Source organism: Mobula hypostoma, chromosome 4 (assembly GCF_963921235.1).
Source record: "Mobula hypostoma chromosome 4, sMobHyp1.1, whole genome shotgun sequence".
Lineage (NCBI taxonomy): Eukaryota > Metazoa > Chordata > Chondrichthyes > Myliobatiformes > Myliobatidae > Mobula > Mobula hypostoma.
Genome location: NC_086100.1, coordinates 72,880,551 through 72,895,827, shown reverse-complemented (window position 1 = coordinate 72,895,827; position 15,277 = coordinate 72,880,551). Strand labels below are relative to the sequence as shown.

At 41.8% G+C, this 15,277-nt stretch overlaps 1 long non-coding RNA gene across 1 annotated transcript in view; it reads left to right on the top strand.

Annotated features, from left to right (window-relative positions):
• The first annotated feature begins 828 nt into the window (after window positions 1-828).
• Window positions 829-15,277, top strand: part of LOC134344831 (uncharacterized) — a 28,822-nt gene continuing 14,373 nt past the window's right edge. Inside the window, exon 1 of the long non-coding RNA XR_010017536.1 lies at window positions 829-882. This is a non-coding gene — a long non-coding RNA (uncharacterized LOC134344831). The remainder of the gene's footprint in view (window positions 883-15,277) is intronic.

Sequence of the window (15,277 nt, the reverse complement as noted above, 5' to 3'; positions counted from 1 at the left end):
CTACCAAGATTTGGAAGATTAAGTTACCATGCCCCTGCAGAGACAAGATGACCATGAGTGTGTCAACATACCTCTGGATGAGCTAGGGGCACCTGCTGTTCCTCCACCTATGGGACATAAGCTCCAAGCTGGATGGCTTGTTCGATCACTGGACAGGCTCACAATGCCAGTTTTAGTGAATTCTGGGAGGGCCTGTGTAGGGTAAAGTAATTGCTGGTAACAAACATAATTCACAACCACTGACGTTGAATTGGAGTTCACTTTAAGAGGCGGGTGTGACATGATGATGGATGCAATTAGGTGAAGAAGTTTACTGCTCTTAGTGTTTAGTGTTTTGGATTACAATAAATGAGTTGTTACATTTTTTTTTCTTAGCATAAAACACCTCACATCGTTTTATTCGTGAACACCTATAATGTGATAAGCTAAAAGCACCCAGAGAGCAGCAGTTCTGTGGGCAATAATGCCTTGTTAATGAGTGACATCAGTGGAAAATGGCCTACTGGTTCGCGATGCTCAGAAGGCAAATAACCACACGCTATAACTTGCCACAACTGGCACACTCATCTCGATGATAACAATCAATAGGGACTGAAGATGAATTTTCTTTGGTTCTGCTATTAATCTCCTCTACCTTCTTGGTTATAGATGTTGTGAAGATAACTAACTCACAAAGTTCTTCATACAAGCTTTAGTGTTACTATGACATTTAATTTCAAGTTATCAGCAAACGGATGTGGTTATCATCTTAGTAAAACTGGAACTAGTTTCTCACATTTATCATCAGATATTTAGTCTTTACTTCTGCTACATGGATCTTAAATGTATGAGGTAGACGTCCGGAAAGTGCAGTTAAAGGAGTTCTTTTCTAATAAGTGTTTGGTAAGCATCTGAAATATTACCTATCATTCTTGTTTTCTATGATTTATACCAGTGTTGGCTCAGCAGAAAACAAGCTGTACTGTATTTAATTGCAGACTGCTGCAACATTCATGGACACGGCGACTTGCACTATATATATTTTTGTGTGACTGTATTTTACTGCTATCATATATGTGCTATATGTGTCTTATGCTGTGTGTGACTGTTGGTACTACATTTTGCACCTTTGCCCCAGAGTAACACTGTTTCATTTAGCTATATTCATGGGCTTGCATGTATGTTTGAATGACAATTAAATCTGAACTTGAATTTGAACTGTTAGATATCCTGAATTAAGCAACAGTTGGATATGTAATACAACGGTAAGAACTGCTACAGATTATAACCATCAAAGTAAAAATGTAAAATGGTATATAATAAGACACTCAAATTATCTTGACAAAATTTTGGCAATTGGTAATGATCGTAGCATTCAATGTGAGTATCGTAAAAAGTGTTGTCAGTTCAAAGCAACAAATAAAATAAAATATATTATTCCTTAGGATAAAATATTCACTGATAAATTACAACTATTAAATGTTTAGTTTGAATCTACATTGTTAAAGTTTAGTGTATATTATTATTCTTTTCCTTAACCTTTAATTCATTTCATACCCACATCACGGAAAGACAAGTGGGGGTCAGTTGATGGTGAGTCACTGCAAACAATTGTCTTTGAAATAGAGTGCAATAATTATAGAATCATACAACATGAAAACAGGCTTTTCAGCCCATGTGTCCATGCCTATCATCAAGTACCTACCCATGCTAATTCTTTTGCTCAGCATTCCACATATAGCTTTCTCTGCCATGGAGTTTTGAGTTTTCACCTAAATATGTTTTCAATGTTCTGAGAGTACCTGCCTTCACCAACCTATAAAACATTGTATTTCAGATTTTAATCACAGAGATATTTCTCAAATCCCTTCTATATTTTCTACCCTTTACATTAAAGAAATCTATAATAAAAAGATCTATAACCTGTCTAGCAAACCATTTAGGCTACGTCCACACTAGACTGGATAAATCTGTAACCAAAGCTTTTTCTCTCCGTTTTGACCCTCCGTCCACACTGAAACAGCGTTTTCATCTCCCGAAAATGGATATTTTCTAAAACGCCCTCCAGAGTGTGTAAATTTGAAAACGCCAATTGTGCAGAGCAGTGTGGACGGGGTAAACGGATATTTATAAAAACGCTGTCATGACGTGCCAGAACAGATGGCCACAGCGCGGCATTTCATTGTTTTCCTGAACGCAACCCCCCCACATAACCTAACAATTTCAGAACAGACAGCAACGAGACTGAAGCCAGAAGAGTTCTCACCAAATACTTTGACCCATAGCTTACTGAGTAAATAAGTATACTCACTTTGCCCTGTGTTCTGTCCTTGCTTGCATGAAGGTGGTTTACCTATTATTGCAAGTACTTCTCTGACAATAATGTGTAACAGCCTAATGTAACATTGTATGGAAATACAAGATAACACTGATGCAGACATGTTTTATACATTTAAAAAGGTGCTTTGTTAATGCAACAGAGTTAGTCACTTTTTCAATGTTTGTCGTCAGCTGGGTCATACTGTCCATGACCTCCCTGTCGGTTGCCTCCATACACTCCAGTATTCAAGTCCTCCTGCGCGGGAGCCAACAGCAATTCCTTTAAAGTTTTTCTAGTCTGTAACTGGACAAACATGCAGCAAGTACACCGTTTCCTCTTCGCTTGTTTTCTGTGTGTCCTGCACATGCCCAGTAGAAGAAGGTTCACCCAAATATCCATTCTAATGTGGACGGAGATATTTTTAAAAACGCCTGGTGTGGATGCCTATCGGTTTTACGCAAAACCGGTGTTTTCAAAATTATCCGATCTAGTGTGGACGTAGCCTTAGACTTCTCTCGCTGTGGTCAATAGAAACAGGAGGTAAAATGGGCAGCCTATTTGCAATTGCACTGTTCACTCTATTATAAAGTGTCAAAATGTATCCTAGTGACTTCATTGACCATGTTAAGTACTTCTAAATAAGAAAAAACATTTGTTACATAATTTCCAGTTACTTAACTGATCGTAGATTTTGTATTAAGAAATAATTGTGTTCTTCATGACGTCAGGACTTTCTAAAGCACTTTGCAGTTAATTAAATATTGTTAGTGTAATCTCTGAAACTTTGCAGGGAGAAGTCAGGAGAAAGGGGTTGAAAGAGAAATGGATCCACCATGATGAAATGGCAGAGCAAACTCGATGAGCTTGAATAGTCTAATTCTGCTCCTACGTCTTATAGTCTACCATTGCAAATACGATGATGAATTAAAATAGATATATATCCCTATTCAACATTTTAAGAAAAAACTGACCTAAGTAGTAATTAATTTATTCATTATTTTGTTGTACACAATTATATAATCTACAGGCCTAATCTGATAAAATGTATGGAAATGTAATAAAATGTCATTCATATTTTCCTTCTGTATGGTCCCAAAATTGCAGGGATATTTTTCCATGTATGCCACATGATACTTTGAGATTATCAGTGAAAAAGAATGGAAAGTCTTACACTATAAGATCATAAGATATAAGAGCAGAAGTAGGCCTTTTGGCCCCTCGAATCTGACCATGTCCTGCTATAGGCTCTCTGCTTCCTCAGCATTACCTGCCCCTCCACCTATCTTCATATCGTCTGCAAACTTGGTCACAAACCCATCAATTCCAAATTCTTAAACGATCTCTACACAATAAGCTAATTTAATCTATTATTAAGGATGAGGTTTTTGGGTAGAAAATAGAACACAGAACGTAGAAATTTACAGTAGATTACAGGCCCACAATGTTGTGCCAACAATGTAACCTGCTCTAGAGACTGCCTGGAATTTCCCTAGTGCATTGCCCTCTATCTTTCTGAGCTCCATGTACCTAGCTAAGAGGCTCTTAAAAGACCCTACTGTATCTGCTTCCACCACCAATGCTGGTGCCGGCAGTACATTCCACGCACTCACCACTCTCAGTGTGGAAAAACTTACCCCTGACATCCCCTTGGTACCTATTTCCAAGCACCTTAAAAATATACTTTATACTTTATTGTCACCAAACAATTGATACTAGAACGTACAATCATCATAGTGATATTTGATTCTGCGCTTCCCGCTCCCTGGATTACAAATCGATAGTAAATATTAAAAATTTAAATTGTATATCATGAATAGAAAATAGAAAAATGGAACGTAAGGTAGTGCAAAAAAACCAAGAGGCAGGTCCGGATATTTGGAGGGTACGGCCCAGATCCGGGATAGGATCCGTTCACCAGTCTTATCACAGTTGGAAAGAAGCTGTTCCCAAATCTGGCTGTACGAGTCTTCAAGCTCCTGAGCCTTCTCCCAGAGGGAAGAGGGACGAAAAGTGTGTTGGCTGGGTGGGTCGTGTCCTTGATTATCCTGGCAGCACTGCTCCGACAGCATCTAAAGTGAGTCCAAGGATGGAAGATTGGCTTGTGTGATGTGCTGCGCCGTGTTCACGATTGTCTGCAGCTTCTTCCGGTCTTGGACGGGACAACTTCCATACCAGGTTGTGATGCACCCTAGAAGAATGTTTTCTACGGTGCATTTATAAAAATTCGTGAGGGTTTTAGGGGACAGGCCAAATTTCTTTAGTTTTCTCAGGAAGTAAAGGCGCTGGTGGGCCTTCTTCGCAGTGGACTCTGCTTGGTTTGACCAAGTCAGGTCATTTGTGATATTGACCCAGAGGAACTTAAAGCTTTTGACCTGTTCCACTTGCGCACCACCAATATAAATCGGGTCGTGCGGTCCGCTACTCCTTCTGAAGTCAACAACCAATTCCTTCGTCTTGCTGACGTTGAGGGATAAGTTATTGTCTTTGCACCATGCCACCAGGTTCTTAGTTTCCTCTCTGTACTCAAACTCATCATTACCCGAGATACGGCCTACAATTGTTGTGTCATCAGAAAACTTATATACTGAGTTTGATGGAAACTTGGCTACACAATCGTGGGTGTACAGTGAGTACAGCAGGGAGCTGAGTACACAGGCTTGTGGGGCACCGGTTCTCAGAGTGATTGTAGAGGAGAGCTTGTCCCCTATTTTTACAGCCTGGGTCCTGTCTGTAAGGAAGTTGAAGATCCAGCTGCAGATCTGAGTGCTAAGGCTCAGGTTCTGGAGCTTAGGAATCAGTTTATTTGGGATGATGGTATTAAAGGCAGAGCTGTAGTCAATGAAAATGAGCCTTGCATATGCGTCTTTGTTCTCCAGGTGTTCTAAGGAGGAATGTAGGGCCAGAGAGATGGCATCTGCCGTTGAACTGTTGCTCCAGTAGGCGAATTGCAAAGTGTCGAGGTTGACTGGTAGGCTGTGGTTGATGTGTACCATAACCAATCGCTCGAAACACTTCATAACAAATGATGTCAGAGCCACAGGTCGATAGTCATTCAGGCATACCATCTTGCTCTTCTTCGGCACTGGGATTATCATTGTCTTCTTAAAACACGAGGGGATCTTAGACTGAAGCAAGGAGCAGTTGAAGATGTCAGCAAACACTCCAGCTAGCTCGCTTGCACAGGCCTGGAGAACCCGTCCCAAGACGCCATCTGGGCCCATCACCTTCCTTGGATTTATATCTTCAGGAAGGCCCTTCTAACGTCCTCCTCGGTGACGATGAATCTTGATGCCACCAGGTCCGGTTCATCCGGAGGGAGTGGAACGCTCCTCTTCTGTTCGAATCTTGCGTAGAATACATTAAGTTCGTCGGGAAGAGAAGCGCCACAGTTATTGATATTCCCAGCCTTTACTTTGCACCTAGTGATCTCATTTTGACCCTGCCATAGTCTACTGGCATCCGTTTGGTTAGCCTGGGCTTCCAACTTAGCTCGATATTGCCTCTTGGCACCCTTAATTGCTTTCCGGAGTTCATGCCTGGATTCCATGTAGTGACTGGTATCCCCGGACCTAAAAGCTGCAGCTCTAGCCTTCAAAAGGGACTTGACCTCATAATTCATCCAAGGTTTCCGGTTAGGGAATACCTGCTTCGTCTTGCAAGACACACAGTCCTCCGTGCATTTTCAAATAAAGTTCGTGACAGCTGAGGCATACTCATCGATGTTAGCTGCCGAGTCCTTGAATACTAACCAGTCCACCAATTCAAAGCAGTCACGGAGGACCTCATCCGTTTCCTCCATCCAACGCGACACTACTTTTGACACTGTGTCCTCCCACTTCAGTTTCTGTTTGTAAGCCGGGAGGAGGAGTACGGCCTGATGGTCCGATTTTCCGAAGTGAGGTCATGGGACGGAATGGTAGGCATCCTTGACTGCTGTGTAGCAGTGGTCAAGTATATTCGGGCCTCTAGTGGAGCAGGAGACATGTTGGTATAATCTTGGCAGTGCCTTACTGAGGTTGGCCTGGTTAAAGTCCCCGGCTGTAATGAGCAAAGCCTCCGGATACCTGGTCTCAAGTTCGCTGGTGTTGGCATACAGTATGTTCAGAGCACACTCCACGTCCGCCTGGGGGGGGGAATGTAGACCACTGGCAGTATGACCGAGGTGAATTCCCATGGCGGATAATAGGGACAACACTTCACCGACAGGTGTTCCAGGTTTGGGCTGCAGGAGCTTGTCAGTGCCACTGTGTCCGAGCACCACGCAGTGTTGATCAGTAGGCAGACACCACCTCCCCTCGTCTTGCCTGAAGACACCATGCGGTCCATCCGATGGATCGAAAATCCCTCCGGTCGGATGGCACAGTCGGGGGTGGCAGGGGAGAGCCAGGTGTCAGTGAAACAGAATACACAGCAGTTCTGCATCTCCCTGCAGTAGGTGAGTCTCCCTTTAAGGTCATCCACCTTGTTCTCTATGGCTTGTACATTAGCTAGTAGGATGGTGGGCATAGGGACCCTGAAGCCCCTCAGTTTCAATCTGACCAGCAGCCTGGCTCTGTGTTAGCCATTTCAGCCCTGGGAATAAGCCTCTGGCTATCCACACGATCAATGCCCTTCATCAGCTTATACACCACTATCAGGTGACCTCTCATCCTCTGTCGTTCCAAGGAGAAAAGGCCAAGTACACTCAACCTATTCTCATAAAGTACACCCTCCAATCCAGGCAACATCCTTGTAAATCTCCTCTGCACTCTCTTTATAGTATCCTCATCCTTCCTGTAGTGATGTGACCAGAACTGAACACAGTACTTCACGTGGGGTCTGACCAAGGTCTTATATATAGGTATCCGTTAGTCTCATGAGACCATGGATTTGCGCCTTGGAAGGTTTCCAGGACACAGGCCTGGGCAAGGTTGTATGGAAGACCAGCAGTTGCCCATGCGGCAAGTCTCCCCTCTCCATGCCACCGATGTTGTCCATGGGAAGGGCATTAGGACCCATACAGCTTGGCACCGGTGTCGTCGCAGAGCAATGTGTGGTTAAGTGCCTTGCTCCAGGACACACACACTGCCTCAGCCAAGGCTCGAACTAGCAACCTTCAAATCACTAGACGAACGCATTAACCACTTGTCCACGTGCCAACACAAGGTCTTATATAGCTGTAGCATTACCTCATGGCTCTTGGAACTTGATGAATGCCAACACACCATACTTCTTAATACTTCTTAATACCCTCATACTTCATTGTCAACCTCTGCAGCAGCCTTGAGGGTCCTATTAACACTGACCTCAACATCTTTCATTTGTATCTTACCATTTATATTATATTCTGTCTTCAAATTGTACTTGGGGTACTTGGAGACGAATGATTATACAAGTCAAAGTCAGCGTGGTTTCTGTGAAGGGGAATCTTGCCTGACAAATTTGGAGTTCTTCAAGGAAGTAACAAGCAGGATGAGCAAAGGAGAGTCAGTGGATGTCATTTACTTGGATTTGCAGAAGGCATTTAATAAGGTGCCACACATGAGGCTGCTAAACAAGATAAAATCCCATGGTAGTAAAGGAAAGATACTTGCAAGGACAGCGGAATGGCTGACAGGTAGGAGGCAGCGAGCAGGAATAAAGGTTAGCTGCTGATGAATAGTGGTGCTCCTCAGGGGTGAGTATTGGGAATGCTACTTTTCATGTTGTTTGTCAATGATTTGGATCATGGAATTGATGGCTCTGTAGCAAAGTTTGCAGATGATTTAGCGATATGGTCCAGGTGCAGGTCAGTGGGACTAGGCAGAAAAAGGATTTGGCACAGCCAAGAAGGGCCAAAAGGCCTGTTTCTGTGCTGTAATGTTTCTATGGTTTCTATGATACAAAAGTGGAAAGGTAGGTAGTGCTGAGGAAGCAATGCAATTACAGCAGGACTTAGACAAATTTGTAAAAGGTGGCAAATGGAATGCAGTGTTGGGAAATGAATGATAATGCATTTTGGTAAAAGGAACAATAGTGCAGACTATTACCTAAATGCGGAGAAGGTGTAAACATCAGAAGTGCAATGGGAGTTAGTCCTTGTGCAAGACTTTCAGGAGGTTAATTCACAGGTTGAGTCTGTGGTAAAGAAGGCAAATGCAATGTTGGCATTTATTTCAAGGGGAATAGAAAATAAAAAGCAAGGCAATAACGCTGAGCTTCTATAAGACACTAGTCAGGCCACACTTGGAGTATTATCAACAGTTTTGGGCCTAAGAACTCAAAAAAGGATACCTTGAAAAAAGTCCAGAGGAGGTTCACGAAGATGATTCCAGGAATAAAGGGGTGAACTTATGAGGAGCGTTTGGCAGTTTTGGGCCTGTACTCGCTGGAATTTAGGAGGATGCAGGGGGATCTAATTGAAACCTACTGAATGTTGAAAGGACTAGACAGGGTGGATGTGGAGAGGATGTTTCCTATGGTGGGGGTATCCAGATCTAGAGGGCACAGCCTCAAAATTGAGAGGTGACGCTTTAGAACAATAGTAAGGAGAAAGTTTTTTAGTCAGAGACTGTGGTGGAAGCAAAGATTGCCACAGACTGCAGTGAAGACCAAGTCCGTGAGTATATTTAAGGTGGCAGTTGATTGTTTCCTGATCGGTCAGGGCATCAAAGGATATTGCGAGAAGGCAGGTGCATGGGATTGAGTGGGATCCGGGATTTGCCATAATGGAATGGTGGAGCAGACTTGGTAGGCTGAATGGCCTAATTCTGCTCCTATGTCTTATGGTCTTAAGTTTTTACTCACAATTCTTCATCTATATATGCGATCAGGGATGCAATGATGAAACTGTGTCACGATGTCTCAAGATATACCTTCATCATCTGAATTGGTAAACACCCCAATACAAATCATTACTCATTCACAGATTTAGTTTGTTCTGAAATTGATAAAACTAAATATGTGATATGGTGCTATCTGTTCATTAGGTTCTCCTTCAAGAATTCAGCTTTATTTATGTAATGAGGCTAAATTTCAAAAGCAAGTCACTTTCATGATAAGATTGGTCATTCAGCATTAATGATTCAAGAAAGAATTTCCAAAGGCCAGCTCAAAATTTGTGCCATTACACGGCATGATAGATCTCTGGGTAGAATGAAGGGATAACTAATGACCACAAAATAGGGACAAAGATCTGTGTGTATCGCTGACCTATACAAAAATAAAGCTTAATCTTAGAAAAGGAAGAGTCCATGCTGATGTCTTTGGCCTAGGGATGAGGACCAAACTTAATCACATTGAAATATGTTGGTAATACAATATTATTCCTTTCAAAGAACACTGAATATCGAACATAGAACAGTATAGCACAATATGGACCATCTGGCTCGCAATGTTGTGCTGACCACTATAGGCCTTCACCGCGATCAATCTAACTCTTCCCTCCTACACAGCCCATAACCCTCCATTTTTCTTGCATCCATATGCTTAAGAGCTTTTTTAAATGTCTCTATTGTATCAACCTTTACCACTACACTAGGCAGTGTGTTTGATGCACCCACCACTCTCTGGGTTTTAAAAAAATCAACTATGTATCTTCACCCTTAGATCCTTCTGTTCCCCCACTCTGCTGAGAATCCTCCCATTAACTGTGTATCCAACCTTCAAGTTTGACCTTCTAAAGCGTATCACTTCATAATTTTCTGGACTAAACTCCATCTGCTCAACTCTGCGTCCTGTCTATATCTTGTTGTAACCTACAGCAACTTTCGGCACTATCCACAATATCTTCAACCTTCATGTCATCTGCAAACTTACTAACTCACCCCTCTAGTTCCTCATCCATGTCATTTATAAAAATCAGAAAGAGCGGGGGTGGGGTCTCAGAACAGATCCTTTTGGAACACTATGAGTCATTGACATCCAGACAGAATACACTCCATCTACTACCACCCCCTACTAATTCCAAATCCATGCAGCCAATTTTCTACGTGTCCTGAGCCTCATTGCGATGAGGTCGAAGAGGACACTATCAAAATCAATAACTTCATATTTACCCAATTTGTACTCCATTTGCAACATTGTTGCCCATTACTAAATCTGTCCAAATCTCTTTGTAACCCCCTTAACTTTTTTTTAGGTTATGAGAACACTCAGTCCTCTTTTATTGTCATTTAGAAATGCATACATGCATTAAGAAATGATACAATGTTTCTCCGGAGTGATATCACAGAAAACAAGACAGACCAAAGACTAACACTGACAAAATCACATAATTATAACATATAGTTACAGCAGTGCAAAGCAATACCATAATTTGATAAAGAACAGACCATAGGCACAGTAGAAAAAAAGTTCTCAAAGTCCCGAGTCAATCGACTCCCGAGTCCCTGATAGCAGGCGGCAAGAGGGAGAAACTCCCTGCCATAAACCTCCAGGCACTGTCAACTTGCCGACCCCAGCCGACTCTGAGTCCATTCGTTCAAAAACTCCAAGCTCCCGAGCAGCCTCTCCGATACAGCCTCCCGAGCGCCATCCTCTGCCGAGCGCCTTCGACCTCTCCCCAGCCGCTGAAACACGCAAAGCCGAGGATTTCGAGGCCTTCAGCTACAGAGATTCTGGTTACCACACAGTAACAGCGGTAGCAAAGCAGTCATTTCAGAAGTTTTACAGATATTCCACTGCGCTCTCACATCTGTCTCCATCAAATCAGAATTGTGCATGATCCCCTACTTGACAAATTAGAGATATTCATCACCGAAGTGGCCGCGCGTGCTGTCATCGCGCCGCCGCCTTCTCCCCCCCCCCCTCATAATTACTTTCTTAATTAGCTTTGCTTATCGTAGCTTTTTATTTGGTACCTCTATCAAAGTTATTTCCAAAAATTATAAAAAGATTGAGATCTCAGAATTTATTTCAGCAGCACTTCATTCATTACATTTTGCTAACCAGAAGTACCGTTCATTTATGCTTCTGTTTTGTTCCCGACTAGCCTACACAATGTTCTTTTCATGTTAGTACCTTACTGCATACCTCATCAAACCCTAGATGTGCCACATTACCAAATGCTCTCTGAAGATTTATAGTACCATAACCAGTTCATTTTCATGATACTTAATTTAAAAGGTTCAATAAACCAGTCAAATGTAATTTTCCCTTCTCACATCCATGTAGACTTTACCTGATTTCCTTGAATCTTTCTAAATACACTGTTGTAATATCTTTAATAATAATTTCCATTATTTTCCATATGATGCTGATGTGCCTGTAGTTCCTTACTTTCTGTCTTCCTCCATTTTTGGATAAAGTAGATTCTTTCATTATTTTCCCATCTTCCTGACCCTTTTCTAAATCAAGAGAACTAAATCAAGAAAATTAAAACCAAAGTATTTTCTATCTCACCAGCAACATTCTTTACAATCCTCAAATGAGCTGCATCAAAGTTCATAGACTTGTCATCTAACAGCTCTTGTAACTTATTCAGAACCACTGCCTGTCTGTAATATTCCCAAGTTCCTCACTCCTTTTCAATTCCTGATTGATAGTTATTTTTGGAATGTTACATGTATTAAACAAGATGCTAATTACCTAGTTTAGTTCTTTTGCCACCTTCTTGTTTCCCATTATTAATTTCATAACTTCACTTACTAACTCATTAACTCTTTTCATTTTTGAATGAAACTCTTATCATCTGTTTTTATATTTTATCCCAAGTATTCTTCCTTATTAATCTTTGAGATAGTATTTGATCTTTATATGTTCTTATCTGATTCCCAAGGCTATTATACGGTTTTCCTTTAAATTTGATAACATCTTTAACTTTTTTAAAAATAGACAAAGATGGCCTGTAATCAACTATGTCACCTGTAAAAATGGAATTGTTTATTACCTGGAGACAGCCTGTATTCTTATTTCTATTTGTGCTTTCAGCATATTTGCTTTGAATGTCACCTGCATCCAGATAGAGAGCTTTTGTGTGAGTTTCTCGGGTCTCATGTGTGCATCAGTTTATTCTACAATGTGCTTCAGTCTATATTAAAATGTGGACAATCATAAAAGCCACACAAAATGTAAAAGTCATTACCCTTATCAGCTTTTCAATTGATCTTTCAGTCTGATTCATTTCTGTTGATGAGGCCTCAGTAATGTATATCAGTATATTTTTAACTGGCTGTGTCACATTGCAGTGCAGAACTATGACAATTTCATCTGATTACTGTGGTAAATACTCGAAGTATCATGAACAACCAATTAACTGACAGCTTGTACTCCAAGCACTAAAGATACATTCAGTTAGAAAATGACAGGTTCATTTTAAGAACATTCTGTACCGTTCAACCACCTTGATTCCATACAGTCAGTAACAAGCACGGGGAACCCCACTTCTATTGGCAATGCATCAACTGATCTTTCCAAATATAAAAAAACATCAGAGCTACTTACTCAATCTTTTTGTTAACATCCATTTTCTGATTTCACCTGAATTTAGTAGCCTGCTTAAACTGAAAGATGTGTTTTTACCAAATATTATGGAATGACTATTTCCACATCATTGTCGTTCTTTCTTGCACTCAGTAAAAGACGTGTGCACATAGCTAAATCCTTCAGATCCTCATACTTGGGTAAAAATAATACCAGCAAACAAAGTCTCTGCAGCCACAAATTGAGCTATATAGTACCTGTGCTTTGGACCTTCAGGGTTCCACAAAAGGTCACCTGCAGCACCTGCTTCAGGTAAAACAATGTCAGTAAGGTGTGCTGGCACATGAGTGGCTAGTGGCCATTAGAAGATGGCACCAATCAATATGCAGCAGTAATATTTTACTGACACCAGCATGGGGCTCAATGGTTCAGCTGACAGGCGACTATAAAAATATTCCCAAGACGTGAAAGATCTCAGTAAACCCCTCTAATCCTCAACCTACCAGCACCAAATTTCAAAGTACATTTATTATCAAAGCATTCAACTCCTTACAAGTAGGCACAAAACAAGGAAACCAGTAAGTAGCTATTTCAGTCTAAACAACACACACAAAATGCTGGAAGAACTCAGCAAGAGAGGCAGTATCCATGGAGCAGAATAAGCAGTAAACATTTAGGGATGAGAACTTTCATCAAATCCTGTTTATTCAACTGTTTATTCTGCTCCATAAAGGCTATCTAACTTACTGAGTTCCTTCAGCATCTTGTGTTTGTTGCTTAAGATTTGCAACACCTGCAGAATCTCTTGTCCCATGATCGGTCAGATCATCAAAGGATATGGCGAAAAGACAGGTGTATTGGGTTGAGTGGGATCAGGGATCAGTCAGGATGGAATGGCGGAGCAGACGATGGGCTGAATGGCCTAATTCTGCTTCTACGTCTTATGGTCTTAATCCTTGTTGGTCATCTCTAATGATGTTGAAATCAATAAAGGGGAAAGCGTGGCAGATAGTGAAGGAAGTTACTTTCTCTGCATAAGGTTTCTTCGAAACATGAGCATATTGGTAGTTAGTAGTACAGAGTAGGGGAAGGGCACGCAGAGCAGAACAAGCAGCTAGAAGATGATGAAGGCAGAGGGAAACAAGGAGTCTCTCTACACTAAAAAATTCTGTTCCTTGAACTCCATTGTTTGAGGTATTCATGCTTAATTCAGCAAAACTCTTTTGTAAATATTTCCCCTGAAACATGTGACTTCATCTGCAATCACATGGATTCACCAGTCTTGATGAAGATCTCGGCTTGAAATGTTGACTGTTTACTCCAGGGGTTCCCAACCCTTTTTTTTTTACCGTTAAGCAAGAGCTCCATGGATCCCAGGTTGGGAATCCCTGGTTTACACTTTTCCATAGATGCTGTCTGGCTGCTGGGTTCCTCCAGCATTTTGTGTGTGTTACAATAGACAATAGATGCAGAAGTAGACCATTCGGCCCTTCGAGCCTGCACCACCTTTCTGAGATCATGGCTGATCATCTATAATCAATACCCAGTTCCTGCTTTGTCCCCATAACCCTTGATTCCCCTATACATAAGATACCTATCTAGCTCCTTCTTGAAAGCATCCAGAGAATTGGCCTCCACTGCCTTCTGAGGCAGTGCGTTCCACACCTCCACAACTCTCTGGGAGAAGAAGTTCCTCCTCAACTCTGTCCTAAATGACCTACCCCTTATTCTTAAACCATGCCCTCTGGTACTGGACTCTCCCAGCATCTGGAACATATTTCCTGCCTCTATCTTATTCAATCCCTTAATAATCTTATATGTCTCAATCAGATCCCCCCTCAATCTCCTTAATTCCAGTGTGTACAAGCCCAGTCTCTCTAACCTCTCTGCGTAAGACAGTCCGGACATCCCAGGAATTAACCTAGTGAACCTACGCTGCACCTCCTCCACAGCCAGGATGTCCTTCCTTAACCGTGGAGACCAAAACTGCACACAATACTCCAGGTGTGGTCTTACCAGGGCCCTGTACAAATGCAAAAAGATTTCCCTGCTCTTGTACTCAATTCCCTTTGTAATAAAGGCCAACATTCCATTAGCCTTCTTCACAGGCCTGCTGCACTTGCTCATTTACCTTCAGAGACTGATGAACAAGTACTCCTAGATCTCTTAGTATTTCTCCCTTACCTAACTCCACACCGTTCAGATAATAATCTGCCTTCCTGTTCTTGCTCCCAAAGTGAATAACCTCACACTTATTCACATTAAATGCCATCTGTCAAGTTTCTGCCCACTCACCCAGCCTATCCAAGTCACCTTGAATTCTCCTAACATCCTCATCACATGTCACACTGCCACCCAGCTTAGTATCATCAGCAAACTTGCTGATGTTATTCACAATGCCTTCCTCTAAATCATTGACGTAAATCGTAAACAGCTGTGGTCCCAATACCGAGCCCTGTGGCACCCCACTAGTCACCACCTGCCATTCCGAGAAACACCCATTCACTGCTACCCTTTGCTTTCTATCTGCCAACCAGTTTTCTATCCATGTCAATATCCTCCCTCCAATGCCATGAGCTCTGATTTTACCCACCAATC